Raw genomic sequence first — 20681 nt, forward strand, 5'->3', positions numbered from 1 at the left:
CAGTTGGTCAAGAACAGAAGTTAGAATATGAATTTAATACCATTTTCAGACAATTCCAAACATATTCTTTCCAACAGGAAAATTGTATACATATGACCATCAATCTACCTATAGTATAAAAGGAAGAAGGAAGATTTCGTGTTTATTACATTTCCTGGGTAAGGCACTCAACAAAATTATAGCCTGGGGAGGCTGAGGAACAGCTCATGGAGAATGGTCCTGAGTGGTGAAATTGCGTTTTTATTGTGCACATGAAGAACACACAGACCTTTTAGCCTCTCAAAGTAGAATGCTTTTGGGGCAAGAAAAGAACAAGCTATTGCTGCAGCTGATATTACCTACAGTTAAGCCTGTAGAGGTTTACATACACAAGAGCACAACACACAGTGGAAAACTTTAGATATCAGAGCAGCTCTGTAGAACTGTGCCTGTCAGTCAGCTTGTGAACCTACTAGGCTAATTGAATCTGGACTCAGGAAGGCTGGGCACTAGACAGTGGGATTCGTGGGGGCGACACTATATCAAGTCTTTGCAGCAGGGCTGCGGCATTTGTTTTACTGTGTTCTGGTTATACGAGTTTCCAAATAAGTTGTGTAACTAACTCACTGATTTTGCATATGATGATATCACGTGAGTGCTTAAGCAGGTCTCTTAGGATTATAATGAAAAGAACTTTGAATATTATGGCTTCAAGGCACTTACAGAGACCTTAGAAGTATTCAGATATTAACAGGCATTGGAACACTTTTATAGAAAACACAAGCCTGTGCAGTCAACTCATCTTGATGTGGGCAATTACTCTATAGTGATGATGTGAGCCAGGTGTCTGAACATTTTCAAGAAAAAACAGTCATGCTTGAACTGAATTGATCTCTTCGCTACTGTTGACCTGGCATCTCCATACACAATGATTCATGGATAGAAACAAAGATGTTTCTGCATATCTGAACCAGGAACTGGTTCAGTTACAGTTGATTCATGTTTTAGCAGTGGTCTCCCAGGCAAGAACACAAACAGGAACCATAGTTTTACCATTGAATTGCTAGGGAATGTTCTCAAAGGAACTCCTAACCAAATTCCAGTGATAATTTCAAATACTTTGTTGTATATACCTATTGGTGCACCTCAGTATTTCAATTTCTGTCAAACTGTAATTACCTGTGCTTATTCAATTATCAAAAAAAATCTAGGAAATATTTTATGTATGAGTGTGATAAATCAATTTCTGAGCGCCATTGAATACTGTCACATTAAATGTCTGAACACTCCAGTGTGATGAAGTATTTCTGCCTTAAGGATAATATAGGGTAATTTTATCTGTTTAAATTATGAACGACATGAAGCATGACCACTAAGGAATAATAGTATGCATTATTATCAGTAATTTTCTACACCATTAATTATTTTACTTTTTAACAAAAGATCATTTTAACTGAAGAAACGTTGACTAGAAACGTTAGAAATGGACTAGTCAATATACTGTAATACACTTTCTATACTGCTAGGGATAACAAAGTGCTAAATTAATAAGATAAAGCAGTGATGTGATAATGAATGCAACAATATACAGTAACTGAAATTATTTTTGTGCAGGTTATTTTGCATCTTTTCATAAAGGCAGACGTTCCTAGCGTTCTTTATATAAAGTTTTTATCTTTTTATCTTTTTAGCTTATAACGTCTGCTATACAATTTCTGAATGAAATCAATATATAAGATACAGCTGAACTAATAATGAACCTTAAAACACTAATTTTCTAAACTTGTAAATGAAAATTCTACATTCTAATATTTGCCTACTGAATGCATGTTTGAGTACATAAGAATTTAAGAAAAGCGATAAAAGAGAGGTTGCCATTGCACCCATCTAGCTCATTTGATAGTCAATAGTGAAAGAGGCCAGGGTATCACCTTCAACAATATGACTACTGTACATAGTTTGTTCCATTCACCAGATATCATTAGGTTCTCTTGTCTGTATTTTAAAATTCACTTCCACCTAATTTTCACTTGTGTCCTCTATTTTGTATTTCACTGTTTATTCTGAAGAAATCTGCTGGGTGAGCTTGGTCTATGCCCTTGAGGAGATCCACTTGTAATGTCTTTGTTCAAGACTAAAATGGTTAAGTTCCATCAGTCTGCTAGTAGTGGAATTCCCATTAGCCCTGGAATGTGTTTGTTTGCTTTTCTTGGCCTGATTCTAGAGCATCTAGATTTCTTTTATAATATGGTGAACAAAATTGTAAACAGTATTCAAATGAGGACCTTACTGCTACATTGTACAATCTTAACATAAGATGCCTTGATTTAAACACTAGGCTTTTAACGATAAATCCTAAAATCTTGTTTACCTTTTTAATTGCCTTCCCACATTGTGTAGCATATGTAAATGACATGTCTGGCACCTAAGCCTCTTCTAACTTAGTGTTTCCAATTTCATATTTATATTTTATGCTTTTGTTTCCTGCAGGTAACATTACCTTCAGGATTTATTTCTGCTAATCCTTCTCTACTACTGTTACATTACTTACAATGCACATTCTAAATTATTCTTCAAAATATTTTAGCTCTAGAATCAGTTATGTTTTTGCACTTCAAATTCAGATTCACAGAATCAGATCATTTACAAGTTTATTTCTGATTTGACCTTTTTTAAGAACAAACCAAAAGAGGCTGAAGGTCATAGAATTTCTGAATTAAATTGAGATTTTGTTTCTTAAATACCACCTTAGAATCCCCAAATTTTAGAATCTGTGGTTAATCAATCCCAAAAAAAAAACATCTTCTTCACTCAAGATAAGGTCAAACACGTTTCTCCTTTAAATGACATAGCGGAATGTTTTATATTTTTTATTTAGCAATAACTCTTATGTAATGACCTTTTAAAAAGGTCACCTATTATTTTTCTCAGGAAAAATGCTGAACATTTCATCCTATAATACAGCAGATGGAAACAATTCACAAATGGAGTGGAATTTTTTTCCTTTTAACATGATAATAAAATTAATTAACTTTGTATCCCAAGACTGTTATGTAAAGAATTAAAAAAGGTTATTGTAAAAACATTTCCTTTTGCCATTTACCTTTTGAAAACAACATATTCCATAGTGAAATGGTCTCTATTTCTTGTATATTATTGAAACACTGGTGGGATTATTAAATCCCTGGAATCACCACGTTAGAGACCACCTGCTGATTTTAATGAAGATAAGCATGATCATTTTACAGGATGTTATTGTGTGTGATTTTGATGAGGGTCAGGGTGAGTCACATTTTTCATGGAAATGACTAACAGTAGGAAACCACTAGATAGCAGAAAGTCTGAATTTAGGAAAATTAAGTGAGAAGCTGCAAAGAGTAGTGGTTATTTATTTTTTTGCTAACACAGCAGAAAAGTATGATAATTAATTTGTTAATCTCATTGGTTTGTGTTTTCCAAGTGATTAAGGTTTATTCTGATGGCAAACTGCACTGAGAATCTTATTAACCCATAAATAATACATGCTACACTTTATTTCAATATCTCTTAAATGATATGCTGTTTCCTGTTCATCAACCAGTTTTTGGTCCATGAGCAAACATTACCTTGGGGTCTTGTGGGTTTTAATTTGACAAATAACCTTCTTTGAGGATCCTTATGAAAGGCTTTCTGGAAATCTTTGGTAGTAAATTCATGTGTTAGTTAAATAAGACCTTTCCTTTCCAAAACTATGTTGGTTTTCTCCTAAAATGGCATTGTTTTGTCAGGAGGATTCTGGTTTAACTTTAATGATTGTTTCTGCAACTTTACCAGTAACAGTAAATGAAAAAGTAAACAGTAACAGTAAAAGACCAATCATTCTATAGTTTCCTGTGTCAGTTTTGTCTCCCTTATTTGTGTTATATTTGCAATTCTTTACTATGCAGGTGAAGCCCCCATACTTAATGAGATCTGAAATATCCTAGCAACTGGTTTATGAATAACATACCTCATTTCCTTAAGCACAACTGTGTGAATACCATCAGGCCCAAAGATTTATTAGTTTTGCTCCCCTGTAGACATCAATGTCATTTACACTAAAATTACCTTACACTGATGGTGCTACATTCATGAAATGGGGTATGTTATTGATGTCTTCTGTTGTAAAAATCTGTATGAAATATTCATTTAGCATGTTTACCATTTCCTTATCATCTATTATTAATTCCTTATTATCTTGCAAACTATTGACTTCTGCTTTTACAGTTCTTCTACCATTGTAGAGCTGAAATAAACTTGTTTAATTTTTTGCTCCTTTGCAGTGTATTTTGTCTCTCTCCTGCCAGTTCTAGCTTTGAATAATCCTCTCTCTTATGCTGTCCAGTGTAATTTGGTACTCTTTCTTTCCCCCCTTTTTTTAAAAGAAAACTCTACATTAAACAATGTAGACCATAGTTTCCAGATATGGGCATCTTTATTTTAAGGATGAACTCTTTTAGAGAATCTTTAAAATGATGTTTTATTGACCCTAAATGTTTTATCCATACAAAAACCCAGTGTTCATGTAGGTTTCCTGCAGGTGCTCCGGTTTCCTCCCAGTCCACAGACATACTGGTAGGTTAATTGGCTTCTGGTGTGAGTGTAAGTGTGTGTGTGTCTGTTTGTGTTTGTGTGTGCCCTGCGATAGACTGGCATCCCATCCAGGGTGTACCCTGCTATGCTCCTGTTGCTTGCCAATCCTGTATTGGATAAAGACGCTTGAAAATGTATGGATGGATTATAGGTTTTACAGACTTAATGTTTTCTCTTTCACATTCAGACAGTATACCTTCCCTTACCTGCACCAACGCCTGCCCTGTCCTCCCCTATACCTCAGGCCCTACCTGGACACCTTCAGCTGAGGCCCAGCAACCACTCCAGATGATGAGAGAAACCAGGCTCAGGATGATAGACAAAGTCAACTATTCAGGAAGGTCAGACCTTAGATACCTTACATGGGATGCTGTGTGAAAAGGTAAAAAATACCATCTGAAAAGGTAGAACCTGTGACCTGTACAGCTGTGAAATTCAGTTATATTAAATGATCCCGCTGACTCTCAGGTCTTACTACCTGGAGGGAGGGGAGGCTTTTTACCATTAGGTGGCTTTTTTCTGTCTTTCATACCTACTGCTTCTGCTGACTATTAATTATTGTTTTCTGAAAGCTTTCCGTGTCATACATTGTGAAGGGTGCAATACCAAATACAAAAATTAAGCTAACCAATGTAAGCAAAATCTGGAGCTAAGGGTGAGTTTTGCTCTGACCATTTTCTTTTTTTAATTAAATACACAAAACAATGTCTGAGGTAAAATATCACGAAAGTGCTCTGGCTTAATGGGATTTCTACCATAGGGCAGGTGTCTCCATCTCTGATGAAGTTTTAAAGGTCATCATTGAATTACCAGTTTCTGGAGACTTGGAACAACCTCAGTGTGATCAATTAAGTAGGTGATTTGAATCTGAATCACCTTTCAGCCCTCAAGGACCACAGCAAGCACCTAATCTTTAGAAATGTATGATCTATCATAAAAAATATATTTGGAGTTGGACACCTCTGTTTTTATAAAGAGTATGCATAAATAACACCTGAGGGAAGTACTGCAGAAAAAATAGAATTAACCAGAGCAATGTAAACAAAGAATAAATGCAGCATAACTGTCACATCCGCTGCTAGTAGCAATCCTCCACACAAACGGTCTTGCCCCAGTCAAGCACCAGCTGGTGGCAATCCCCGCAAACGCTGCTGATCTAACCCTTCATCCAATCAGAGTGCCTCACCTGCTAACACGCCCTCCATTTCCTAACCTACTTTAGCCTTCTCTGATTCGCTGAACATTGCTTGGTATAGTTAGTGTCTTTGGAATTTCTTCTTGCTTTGATAAACCCTTGGATCTGGCGTTTGGATATTTGAACCTGGAACTCACCTTTGACCTTGTCTTGCACTTTGGATTTGTCTGCCTTTCTCCTCCTGGATAATCTTTGGTATCAAACCCCAAACTTGCCCTTGACTATATCTCTGCCGAACGTTTTGGAATCACCAGAAATCTCTCCTGACTTGGCTCCCCAACTCCACGTAGGGTTCTTCATTTGAACTACAACACGCTGCGTTATATATATTTCAGTACCAAGTGTGCTGTTTTCTGTTGAAAATGTGGTGTGAAACTAACTAACAAAATGAAATGCTTTTCAAAAACATTAACAAGTAAAGGTTTATTCCATGATGAAAAGATACATTTCAGCTGTGGAACTGCCTTCTCTTTTCAGCATGAAATAAACCTTTACTTGTACCTTTGCAACCTACTCATGCTGATGCAGCTACCTAATCAAATTGTCTTAAAAAATGTGACTTGCATCTTTTTTTAGAAAATCCTGAAGTAAAAATGTTTTATAAAAGATATTAACATATTGATATACAGTATGGTATACCATCACTACTGTCCTCAGCTCCTGTGTTTTTGGGTTCAGTTTAAACCTGGAATGCTTTATCAGTATCAATCAGTATTATACCAAAACAGACTGGTAAAATAAAATGTGGCTCCTAATGACTATTACCATGGTCAAATTAGCCAATTAAATTTGAATGGCTTTTATGTTATTACCATGGTTGCTTAGGAGAATGGTCTAAAATGAGAATATTACAGTACAACTATTATTTTTAAATACTTGATTGAACACACTGGTATACTCAAGCTGGATGGACCTCAGTCACTTTAACCTAGTAATACCACATGAGAGTCAAACTCGTATCAAAGGCTAAATTAAACCCTCTTAAAACACCCATCAGACCCTCACTTATGAAGCCTCTCTCTGATATGCTATAGGCCTATGTTACTGTCACCATGGAAACAAATTGGCATATATATCCAAGACTTCAAACCCAAGCACCACGCAATTGTGAAGTCCAGTTTCTTTTATTACGCCAAGGAGTGATAACCTATTACACAAGTAACTAAATTAGAGCCATCTTTGTCAATCAACTTGTATTCCTTTTTTTGGGATTTGTTTTATGGGGTATTTTATCCGGGTTATTTGAGGTTTCTCTCAATTTATCTCTTATTTACCATTTTAATTACTTCTTAAATACTGTAAGGGACTTTTTGATGACCAGAATATCAAATATCCTTTCTTTAAATTTGTGTTTTTCCCCACTTTAATTATTTCTGAGATATTCAACAGTACATTTCATTACACTCATGCAAAGTATCATAATAGGTTTCATAAAATAAACTGCATGTTTCCTTACTTGTAAAAATCTCTGGTTATTTTTAGGAGCCACATAACATGTCATCTGCACCTAATCCCAAGTAACAGAACCATTCCCTTAAAAGTACAGCTCCTGTATTTAAAAAGAAAATAGAGAAAAATACATTTTATATACATATAAAAAAAGATGACATGGAAAGGAACATGTAACAGGTTTATTTCATGCTCAAAAGAGAAGAAAATAAACAACCTTTCAGCTGTGAAGCCTTTTGTTCCTTTGCAGCCTACACAAGGCGACGTAGCTACCTACTTAAACTAAATGACATAACCATGTTAAGACAGCATAGTTGCACAGGGGTAGGAATTAGTGCTTTACAGTACTGGGGCCCTGGGTTCAATCCCAGACCTGGAGTGTTATATGCATAGAGTTTGTGATGTTACTCTATGTAGTTTGGTTTTCGCCTACAGTCTAAAAAAATACAAACTGGTAAGTTCATTTTCTTCTGGGAAAATGCTTCTTCTCACTTTACACAACCTGAATATCACGTGCATAAGAACCACTATTACTGTGGAAGTTTCATGGGATTTTATTTAGTAAGATGTATAAGAGAAAAATCAACCCTTGTTGAAACAGCATAGCTCTATGCTTAAAATGCAATCACTCATAACTCGTACCCTCTGTCTAGCCTCTAATATAATGATTAATTACTGTCACGATCCATCATAATCAGTCACTTAACTGTCCTAAACGCCAGTACATTCCCATGACCTCAGTTAATCAGACACGAGTCCAATCCAATCCTTGGAAACGACAGCGCACTAATTATCCAAACACACCTCTTGTCTTTCACTATACCTTCCTCAAACCACACTTCATCACTTGAAATTAAACAGTCTGCTGTTCTCCTAGCTCAAAACCTTTGTGTGCCTTTTTTATAGGGCAGGGAACCTCCTACCCACACCTCCAATCTCATCTCATTGATTGGAACACCTGACTCCAATTAGCTTTTGGAGAGGTCATTAGCCCAGAGGTTCACATACTTTTTCCAACCTAGACTGTGAATGTCTAAACGATGTTTAGTACTGACAAGAAGAAATACAATTGTTTGTGTGTCATTAGTTTAAGCAGATTGTGTTTGTCTATTATTGTGACTTAGTTGAAGATCAGACCACATTTTTATGAGTAATTAGTGCAGAAATCCAGGTAATTCCAGAGGGTTCACAAACTTTTTCTTGCAACTATTTTCTACAGTGGGATCATAACAGACTTTATACTACTTATTATAACAGTACTTATAAAAGACTAACCATGCAAAGATAGTAAAGGACTATATCAGATTTTTAATGTAAAACTTCTCAACTCAAATGAAAGCATTTACTACCTGAATCCATATTATTCACCATGGAAAGCCTTTTTAGTACATTTCGGTGTTAATTGTTAATCCTTTCGGCACTGTGGCGAAGTGGTTAGCATTGCTGCCTCGTTCACTGTTTGTTATCAACTTGGAGTTTTTATGCTCTCTCTGTGTTTGCGTGGATTTCCTCTGAGTGCTCCGTTTTCCTCCCATAGTTCAAAGATATACTGGTAGGTTAATTGTCTTCTGGGAAAATTGTGTGTGTGTCTGCCCTGTGAAGGATTGGCGTTCCATCTGATATGTACCCTGCCTTGCACCCATTGCTTGTCAGGTTAGGTTCTCGTTCCTCCCCTTACCTTGTTTAAAGCAGGTTAGAAAAAGCAAGATGCAACTAATAACTTTCAAAAGTCTGTTTTGATCATCCATGGTTTCCTACCACTTAATTCCCTTAAGCACAAAATGTACTTCACCTCTTTCCAGATGCTGTTAGTACAGAATTTAAAATTTCACTTAACATAATATAAAACTGTGTGCTCTTTTCAGTGGCTAATCCTAATTTATGCCTTCACTTTTGACATTCTATAAAGCTTCTTACATTCATATCACTGCAGCTGTGTTTCTCAATAGAATTTCAATAACCCTGAATTAAGCCAAGAAAATATGTTACTTGTTAAAACAGATGGAAAAATAAAATAAATTATTGTTATTCTGAGTTTAGTGCCAAATCTTTTATGGTGTCATTCGTGACAAACTTTCAGAACTGTACAAGGATGGCTGGCATATTGAGGCCGGCCGGGAGAGCCTGAAAAAAGGTAGACTAGAAAATTACTGAAAATTGGTTGATAGGGGAGCCTGTGTGTCACGAAGCGTTCTTTCAGGACCCTATGCAGACAGCACAATCCGGGGAGGAATGAGGAAAACACAAGGAAAAAGGCATGCAAAGGGGCTGGAAGGAAAACAGGGGGCGTGTCCACGGTGCGCTGGTGTTCAAGGGAGGTGTGTCCGAGGCAAACAGTCCAAGGGAGTCCGAGGCAAATCTGAGATTGATCCAATGTCCACAATCGGGAGATCCATCCTGACTGACATCTTTTATAGGATGGGGGGCAGGAACCAGAGGCAGGTGCAGGAGATCAGTTCAAAACAAGGAAGGGCTGGAGCGTCCTTAAGAGGAGGGGTTTACGAGCACGACAATGTGGGAAAAGGCTGATAGGCTGGAGCAGAGCACGCTGCTGGACAAGTGTTGCTGCTGTTGATCAAGAAGCCGAAGCTACATGGTGTTACGCACCATATAACTTATAGACAGAATTTCAAAAGCAGGCGGGAGACTGCACTACCTCAGGAAACACAATGTCAGAGCACTGATCCAGCCCAGTTTCAGGACTTAAATGCACTGCTTAATTAGAGGCTTGACTGGAGGATTGCAGACAGCAGGTTCGGATGGATGCGTGCGCTCATGAGAATGCTGAGGTTTCCAGTGGAAACCGCAGACAACTACTGCTCCTAGCCCTGGCGTGACAGTTTTAGTTTCAGATTAAATAAAATTAAATATGATTAGTTTCACTGAAAAAAGTCCTTGATCTTAGCTTCATTTATTAAAGCGTTTTTATTGGTCAGTTTAATAAACAGGAATCTTGCATATGACATTGCATTGTAAAATGAAAATACTATCATTACTATTATTGTAACTATTTATTAATAAAAATATATTACTACACTAGTAATTATATTAATGATACCAAGGGTAAAATATAAGAGGTAATATTTACTTTCCCCATAAGAAATATTGCAAAAGCTATGACTCTCATAGCAAAGCTTTGACTATTTTATTATTACTATGTTATTAATATATCTTAAATGAAGAATATTCATGTTAATCTTAATCTTAATATGCTTTGTTTTAATAGATCTGGGCATTGAGGTTTGATCCATGTTGGTTTCAAAGGCAATATGCCTTCATTTAACATCAAATCACCACTGCTGGTCATTTAGCCTTAGTGAAGGGGGAAACACTGTTGTCTGTTCACACAGTCCCTTGAAGAATGTGGAAATAAACATTCTAGCACATATGTGACTACTGAAGCTCTGTCCCTGCTGGGATTTGAACATAGCCCCTACTAGGTATTGTGGATTTAGAGTCACACCACAGATAAGGGATAATACCGAAGTCCTACCCTCCCAGCTCCTAAGTTTGACTCCTAACTAGGTTCCACGGGGACAAAATAGTATTTTCCCCTTTCTTTCCACACTTTTTTTTCATACTCTTCTTTCCAGCATTACTGAAGCTAGAGGGGAAGATTGATTAAGAGCAATATCTTTGGCAATTACAGTAGTATTACAGCAGTGGGGATTATTTTGCTTATTGAAATATATATAAAGGCTATTATTTAGTAGCTAATTTAAGAGTAGCGATTGATCCACCTACAGTATATGGTAGAAACAGACTGCCTGCTGCTAGAAAGTGTAATAGCTTTGTTCAGCAGCTATGCCATAAATTAACCAAATTAAAGGCTGGCACACACAAGGGAAGGATGAATACAGACTTTTAGGTGTTAGCAAAGACATAGTGCTTGAAGTAAATCTCTTTTATTGCGGATGCATCATTTTCATGTAATTGTTCTTTGCTTTGGAAAAAAAGCAGTAATTATAAAAACCATTAAACAGTTAAAACTGTGTGGCAAATTAACCAATTGTGTTTGGTGTAATGGAGTTCTTAATGCAACTTCTTAATATGTTTTTTAAATGAATTGTTCAATAATTAAATAAGGAAAGAAGTAAATTCCCAAGGATTACATGATAAATGAATTTTAATATCCTGATTCTCACCTTAGTTACAGTGTCACGAATGGTGTCATGTGAGGATAATAGGAGGCTGATACAATAATATATGATTTATTACATGATATTTGAGTAAACAATATAAATATGTACTGTAAATATTACATTATTACAATTTCTCCACAATGCTCTTAATGGAGCTACACCATATTCTGAAAGGCATAAAAGTATGTTAAAGTATAAATGAAATATTTAAATACAGAAAAGTGACAAAAAACAAGCTTTATTTTTATAAATTTTTCTTCAGGTGATTGCTAAGAGTCACATTTGATCGGTAATTTCAAGTCAGGTACTCAAATCATTTTTATTAACACTACTAGAGTAGGCGACCATTCATTGGGAAAGAAACAATTCATCTGACTTTGTGAATGCATGGGAATTAATCAGTGTCCTTGGGCTTACCTTGAAAGACAGGCGCTCCTAACTCTTCCTTTTCATTCTCAGAGCAGTCTGTTGTCTCATAACCTTCACCGCAGTGCCAGGCTGGAAGTTGCAGCCACAGCTGCCTCCACATAGAGAACACGTTGGCGTGTTTCTGAAAGAAGACTTCCGCAAGCGTTGGAGTCTAAAAAACACAACTGTCCTTCTGGAACTTAAGAAGGCATAAGGAAGTTGAAGAAATTAAGTGATAATTTCTGATCAATTCAATACTTCTTTCCCTTTAGGCCATGGTAATGGAAAATCAACACCTACAGCAACAAGAAGAAAAAAAAAAGTTGCTCACAGTCAAACAGGCAGACAAGATTACCTGCTCTCCACTGCATTTGAGCACTTTTTCTAGAATAGATCTGCAAGTCTCGACTTTATGCCTAAGCAGATACAGTATATAGTATATGTTTTATGTATGTTTCTTTTTTGCTTGCTTAACTATAGTATATCCTGTACAGTCACATCATAACAGTTGCACAATGAACAACAGTAAATAAAAATGTGCCCAATTCATGTTTTCACACTATTTTATTCTCATCTTTCAATATACGTTTAAAAGATATGATTACGAAGCTGAACATACAGTACTGTTAGATCAACAATATATACTGCAGATTTTTGCATAACAGGTTGTTTGTTCTGCAAATGAGTTATTTTAGTCAGGCCAAACCCCATCTTAATGCTTGTGAGACATTTTCTATACTGTATGTACGTGAATGTGTAAGTACATTGTATGTACAGTACGAATCCCCAAATGTTTCATAATACTGAAGTGATATCAGTTTAGAATTTGATGATTATCTTTTGTCAGATGTTTACAAGAGGATGCAAAAGAAAGTAAGGTAACAGCAAAAATAGATTGTCTGGACCTTTTGAGACATTTTTGTAATAGACATCCAGGAAATAAAACCAAATGATATGAAAGGGCCATTGGATTTAAAACCTATCCCCTCAGCAAATATTCATAATCTCAATGCATGGTTGATACAGTTTGTGAATGAGTTTGGACAGTCCCATTGAATGTCAAAATATCTAATATATCCCAATATATCAGAAAGGATATAATGAATGTAAAAAGTCTAGGTAAAGATTTTAATTTACATTAAGTTTTATTATTATATTTTATTATTTAGTTTTTTCATTTGTAATGTACTTTGTATTTTTGTAAAATTTTGTATTTGAACAGTAGTTTTCAGATTTACACTTGAAATTTAAAATATTTTTAAATGTTCCAGATAAAACATTGAAATCCAGTAGTGGTAAGAGAGCAAAAGCAGTATAAGAACAAAAACTGACAATATGAAACAGTCCCACAGACCCTGATTCCTTTTCAAAGTAAGTAAGACTCTTTTACTTTACACTCAGTAGAGTAACATTTTAGCCACTTCCTTAGATGTGAATTATTCTTGCTAGGTTTGCCAAAGACACATGTTCCCGAATCTTTACCGAACTTAATATTAATTTATTTGCTCTGCTTTCTTCCTGTTATTCATACAACCATTAAGCAAGATCCAGTAAATGCCAGATAAAGCAACCTGAAATTCAAACTTTATATTAGATAACATTATAGTAAGTATATTCCGTAAGTCCTGGATGTGTTGGTAAAGAGATCTTTTGCAATAATCTGCAAAAGTCATTTCTCATATAGGTTACATACATGATGCATGTAATTCAGTGATGCAAGACACTAAGTGTGTATGTGTCACATATTAGTAGAGATACATTTGGAAATAATTGCCAAATATTTGTCAAATATTTGAAACTTCCAAATTTGTTGGACAAACTGACAGGTAAAATACACAAATGACAGACAATTTGCTTCATTTAATCCGTAAAGTAGTTTGCCAGAACAGCTTTGTCATTGATCAAGGGTTAATTTTGACCTATAGGTCTACCTAATTTACCTTTCTACCTAATTTGTCCCATAGGTATATAATGGTTAATAAATGATGATAAAACACACTGGAGAATAATATTGGCATAGGGTTGAGTCAGGCTGGGTCTGTGACATAGCTGATGTACAGATCCAGTTTTCTGAAAACTTTAAAAGTGTTTGTGAAAAAGGGTTATTCTGGTCATTCTATACAGGTGTTCTAAAAGAAGAGTCAACTCACAACATAATGTATAAACTATCAGTTTGAAAGACTGAGTTATGGATGTGTGACGCAGACAGAATTGAAAGACATTGGTAACATGCACTGTTTATTATCACGCAAAATTTATACCAGCCTCAGCAAATGAGCAGCATGTTGTTGCCAAAAGTTTCACAGTACCTAACAGAGTCAGCAGCCTCACTGCAAAATTCAATCAAAGCAACTTTTTAGACCTGTAGCTTTTTAATTGAAAAATCTTTCACTTTAGTATCATACCACCAAAAATCCATAGTGAAATACTCTTGTACACTTTGTGGGAGGATGGTACATTTAAATGGCTCCGATGTATTGTCACCGAAGACAAAGTGAAAAGAGCATGGCTAAGATGAACAAGCTACAGTATCTGTTCGTCACAACTGAAGAACATTCAAAAATCAATTTTTCTCTAATGTCACACTTATCTAGATTGTGTTATCTAGTTGTGCAAACTGGATATTTGTTCACTAGCTGCATTTAAGGAATGTCTTTCCCTTTGATTTCACAGACTATGAGTGCATTTCTCACTACAGCATATATGATTGACTACTGGAGTAACTGAAAAGGATCAAATTCCAATCTCGTATTCTATTAGCATATTAGTATGTACGTTGTGAGTTTAACATCCGGCAGCCCAGTATGTGCCACGCTGCATGGTTCCAGTTACTTGGCAGCATCTTGTCAATGTTAATGATGCCAGATGCCAGATGTTAAACACATCTGTGTTTGAAGTACCACAATATGTGGTTTTTAGCCCATTGGCACACAATGTTTATTTCAGTACTACTAGTTCAAGTGGGTAGCTGTGTCAGCATGCGCAGGCTGCAAAGGAACCAGTAATAAGTTTATACCATGCCAAAAGAGAAAAAATCTTTCTTTCAGTACTACTATGTTTATTTACCCTTCAGAAATGCATTTTGGAAAGTATAAATGTCTCATCGTTGATTACACGTTCAGTGTTTTTTGATAATTAACTCTGCAAACCTTGATAAAACAGTTAGAATGAGTTTTGATACCAGACTTTCTTTACTGTTGTGTGATTGTGCCTGTTAACCTTTTGTAATCCTAACTGTCACCAAAATAAGAACAATAAGAAAGGTTACAAAACTAGAGGAGGCAATTCAGCCCATTAATCATATTTGGTAGTTATTAATTAAGCTATTAACATCTGGTACTCAACTTTATCACCCTGCAACTTAGGATTGGCATTTGCAATAACAATTCAGCTCTCAAGAATTAGTATGTAAATAATGAAGTTTACATACTCAAAGATCCATTGTCCAAACGTTTCCTTGAAGTTTAAACTACACACTGGTAAAATGGACCTGGGCTGGGCTTGACCATGGCAGCTTCTCTGTGCTAGGAGGGTTCTGGTATAGACAGAGGAGAGAAAGAAAGAGCTTGTCCTTGTGTTGGCGCTCATCTTGAGATCCAGTCATAAGTTAGACAAGGGAACCTAGTTCCTTTCGGCTAATAGCTTTTGCTCAGAATATACTCCGATATTCTGGATATTGATAAAAAGAAAGAGTCTAACTCAGTGCTTCTCAAACTTTTTGGACCAAGTACAACCCCTGATCAAACCAAAGCATCCAAGTGCCACCTACAAGTCATCTTCTCATAGGAACCCAAGAAAATCTTAATGACCAACATGAGCTCGCACATACACTCACACACACATATAATAAAAACAGCACTGAGCACTTAAATTGTACCACGTTGCCCTGACGCTTGCTAACACTAGCAGTGCTGTTTTTTATTCCCAATAACACAACAAATTTCCAGGGTCATCATCACAGTTAAAATATAATGGGATGCCAGCATTTACAGTTAAAAGAGCACATTGTTTTATTCATAAAACTACAGAATGCTACAGATATTTTGGTGATATTTTTCTGAACAACAGAGGTGGCAGAAGCAATAGTGAGGGACAGTTTGAATAACTATTGAGGTTATTCAACTGTAACAGATGGATGAGGGGTAAGAAGTCAGACAAACAAAACGCTAAAGATAGACACATACTTACTGCCAGCAATGAAGCAGACAGCCAGTTTGGCAGGCTACCAGTTACAAACTAGAAGCAATTATGGACTGCAATATAGGTAGCCTGGGAAAATCTTTCAAATTGAAAGGACCCTTAGTCCTTTATAGTTACAGTTTTTAAGTTAGAGTTTTGAACCTAAGACATTAGATCTCAGAACAAAGCATAAATCTGTTAGAAACAATGTCAGAACTTTCCAGTGTAGTATTTCATAAGGCTACAAATTCTGTATTTGTTACATCCAAAGTGCCACATATAAGTTATTTTTTTACTCGAGGTTTAGTTATTATAATTATTAGCGTATCTCACATGCTGTTCAGCCCTTAAAGGCTGTCTTTGTCATACTTTACTGAAAATGATTCTAGTTGATAACAGAACTACAGTAAAACACTTCAATATCATTGCATTAATGAAACTAAGTAAGTAAACTTTTTTTAATTACACAGGTGTGTGCGCATGTTGTTACGTTCAGGCCATTCACTGGCAGATAAAATCTCTGCTGAGGAAGTTTTGGCAGTGACAAATGTTACACAGACAAATGTTACACAGACAAATGTTACATGCATCCTCTATATTGTACTTATTTATTAAGACAAGAATCTGAAATCCCAAAAGAATTTAATGAAATCTTACAAGTCAGATCTTCCTAGGCTGTCTGTGACCCTTAATCCATTAACATTTGTGGAGTACTTCGTAATCACCTAATTTTGGATACCCTTATTTTTATTTCACCTCATACATTTCCACTATCCTCTCTATCAGGTCATATGATTTATATTACGTTAAAAGCATTTGGTAAACTTCTGTCCCAGAAATTAAGCAAACAGATATTTCAATAATAAACAATTATGTTTCAAAATTTGTAAATGTGTCAAAAATGTGTATTAAGTATTGTTAAAAAACATTGATGAAGAGTAACCTCATACTAAAACATAGAAAATACCAATCTATGCAATCTATACCAATTATTATTTGTCTGGCTTTCTTAATTTCAGAAAACTAGACCTACCATTATATTTGATGTTTAAAGTTCAACATCCATACAGACTATGGCCCAGGATAAAAGGTAACATTACCCAGGTGTTTCACAGTAACAAAATATTTATTAGCCTTTCTTCCCACTTTTAAAGTACAGTCCTCTAAAATTCCTCAATGTAGATTAAAACAATTTATTTCTCAATCTATGTTCTGTGTAGACACATTACAAATGAATATAGTACGGAAACATTTTGAATTTTGAAATTAATCTTTAAAAAACAAAAAATGATTTTGACATCTTATATGTGCAACAGTGTCTGCTCTGCTGTATTTTACACATAACAAGCAGATGAGGGAGATCTTACACCTATTTAAAATGGCAATTTTTCCTTTTTTCTACCCAGGTTTATGACTGCTTTGATAATTCATTATGTGCATGTCTTTGAATTTCTAACCTAAGCTTGCATTATATTTTTTTATTTGCAGTAGGATGTTATGAATAACAGTTTTAAACCATCAGTGAATTAAAGTGCTTAACAATGAAGAACAAATGATTGCAACCTTGGACACTGGGGTCATAAAACACAAAATCTGGGAAATATTTCTCTTAAGTAATCCTTCTTCTTGTGTTTTTATCCTATTGAAATCTGTGTCCTAGCCACTCTTCAGGCTTAGAAATGTGTATTAGTGTATGGGCAAACTACCTTGTACAGTATTTTACGTAGAAGAATGAGGCCAATGTAAGCAAGTGTATGCAAATTAAAGTCTAGAATGCAAAGAACTGAATGGTTTAATAAATCTATTGGGAAAAATAGAGGGGGGAAAAGCACTTTATAAAATAAGTAAGAACGGTAAGTAAGGGGATCCCACAATAAATTGTGCTTACAGGAAAAAAAAGACATTAGAAAGACTACAAGGGAAACAATAATTTAAACTTATATAGCGGTTAATGGGGACTCCCCTCCACCACAAACAATGCGTACCCCCCACACAAAGCGCGCAGTATGCTCACCACACATCAGCTATCAGTCAGGGGGAGAACAGAGTGATGAAGCCAATTCACAGATGGGGATTTTTAGGAGGCCAGGATTGGTAAATGCCAGGAGGAAATTTGGCCAGGACACCAGGGTAACACCCCTACTTTTTTAAGAAATGCCATGGGATTTTCATTGACCATGGAGAGTCAGGACCTTGGTTTTATGTCTCATAGGAAGAATGGCATCTTTTAGATCACTATACTGGGGTATTAGGACCCACACAGACTGCAGGGTGAGTGTTCCCTACTAGTCCCACTAACACCTCTCCAGAAACATCCTTAGCTTTCCAAGAGGCCAGGCTCGCACCTGGTTGGCTTCAGTGAGTTACCAGTAATGAGATAGATAGAAATAAATAGAAAAATTGCAATTAGCATTGCAACAGATACATTTTATCAGTAGTATAACATGACAAGAACAGTAAATTAATTTGTCTCAGAGTTAAACATGTGAATCTCGAATGGCTTATCTATGAAATTAATATTGCACTCAGGTGTAACCAAGGATGAAAATGACAACATATTGAATAAAGAACAAGTTCAATATCTGCCAATTGTCCTTAAAAACACAAGCAATGTGATTCATAGGCTGTTACCAAAACAGTGATTTAGGACAGGGGTAATACCCATTGACTGGATAACAGTCCACTTATCATTGGATAAGTCTGTTATTGCAAAGAAAACAGAAAATATAGATAACGGATTCATACGTTTACATTTAACCATCTGGCAGATACTTTAATCCATAAAAACTATTGCAACGAGTGCATCTAACAGACAGTACTCAAGACCGGGCTGTGGGATGACATCATTTGTGGATCTGTGTTCAGACCACCTATAGTGAGTTAGACTATCTAGTCTAGTAGGAGCAGATAGAAAGATCACCACATTCAGCTGAATCTGCAAAATAACTTTGAAATGATTAACAAAACACTTAAAACCAGGCAAGCACCCAACAGTTGCAATTAAATGCAGACAGCAGGAATGCAAAGTTGTCAACTCATTATTTTACCCCTCTGCACAATATGGGGAAAAAGTTCAAAAGGAGACTAAATATCAGGACCTGTAGTTACAATTGCAGGCTTTGAATAAAGGTGTGCTATGGAATATTGTGTTACAAAAAACATGACTGTTTTATAAACAATCAGATAACCAGGAAGATGTTTGGCACACAACAACTACAGCTTACAGACAACTACATGAAACAAATAGTCCAGAAGGCCAATAGAATCATTGGCTGTCAAGGTGGCCACCCCTTGCACTGGAAATTTGAGCTTCTTCATCTGGGAGAAGAAATCATCATTGATTTATACTGCCTAGATTCAAGAGCAATAGAACAAAGTCATCTTTTGTTCTCACAGCAATTATCCCACTCAATTTGGACACTTGACATTATATTTTACTGTATATATATGTGTATGTCTCTTAATTGTTAATGGGTTCATGTTGTATTACAGGTATTGTGTTATGTCTTTTTACCTGCCTGCAAAGCAGGGACAATAAAGTAAAGTAACATTATCAATGTTGAGAACCATTTTCATTCCTTTTAAAAGTAGATGTTACTCTGACGGGCTAAAACATGCCTTCTTTTAGTCTTGATCAGAGAAGACTGGGGCTGACTGATGAGAGTGATTGATTCAATAAGTAAAAATCCTTAAAGGCATTGACAAAAGTTGGTCCTGTGAAGTTCTTCAGAATCACCATTGAAACATGAACCAGAGGACACAAGAGTAAACAACGAGGAAGAGCTATTAAAACTGAGATCAGGACTGCAACATGATACCCAGTCATATTGTTGAAGCCAGAAACCCGTCTGAGATCCCTGAACCAATTAGCTACTGGTAACCAGACAAATGCGAGCAGTAACCTCATCTGTTTTTTATTCTTTCTTATATTCCCATGTAAGCATCACTTCTTCGGATTGAATAAAAACACATCCTCTCTGTGCTGCCGAGTCATGCACGTTGTTCCAAAATGGAATAAAATAACAAATGGATTATTGTAAACAACAAGCTGCTGGTAATTGTATATACAGGGGGCAATCAAAGATCTCTCCTTTTTTGATCTTATTGAAAATAAGGTCCACACTTGAAAGTGTTTAGAGACCATACAGTATACTTTTAAAATAATTGTTAAATGCTGTCAATGAAAAAACTGGAGTAACTAGATGGCTTTGAAGGTATGGTGCAAACTTCTGTCAGATTTTCCTTCTGTCAGATTTTCCGCTTTACAGGTCCCCATTACCTGTAAAGCGCTTTGAGTGGAGTGTCCAGAAAAAAGCGCTATATAAGTGTAAGCAATTATTATTATTATTATTATTTTCTTGGAAGTTACAAAGAAAGTGTAAGGGCAACAGAGAGGAAGGACAGCCTGGCCAGGGGAACTCTGACTATTCCAAGGCCAGCAATACACCCTGAAACAAAGCTGAGGATGGATTCATATCTACAAGTTTTAAGAGTCCCCCCCCCATAAAACTAGGTGCTGGGATGTGGGAAAAGTAAAACGCAGAGTCAACTAACAGGTGTAACTTCACTGCTGTAACGAGGGACTACAGAGCTAAAATTTAAATGCCACAAACAACCCCTTCTGCAGAAAACGGAAGGTTTAAAGCAGAGACAACTACTAATTCAGACTGGAGAAAAAACGATCCTAAGCATTTACTTTTCTGTACTGTTATGTGCAT

General features: G+C 36.0%; 1 long non-coding RNA gene across 1 annotated transcript in view; it reads left to right on the forward strand.

Annotated features, from left to right (window-relative positions):
• Positions 1-20681, forward strand: part of LOC148655667 (uncharacterized) — a 340056-nt gene that overhangs the window by 120768 nt on the left and 198607 nt on the right. The window lies entirely within an intron of this gene.

The sequence above is a fragment of the Lepisosteus platostomus genome, chromosome 8 (genome assembly GCF_059453375.1).
Source record: "Lepisosteus platostomus isolate fLepPlt1 chromosome 8, fLepPlt1.hap1, whole genome shotgun sequence".
Classification (NCBI taxonomy): Eukaryota; Metazoa; Chordata; class Actinopteri; order Semionotiformes; family Lepisosteidae; genus Lepisosteus; species Lepisosteus platostomus.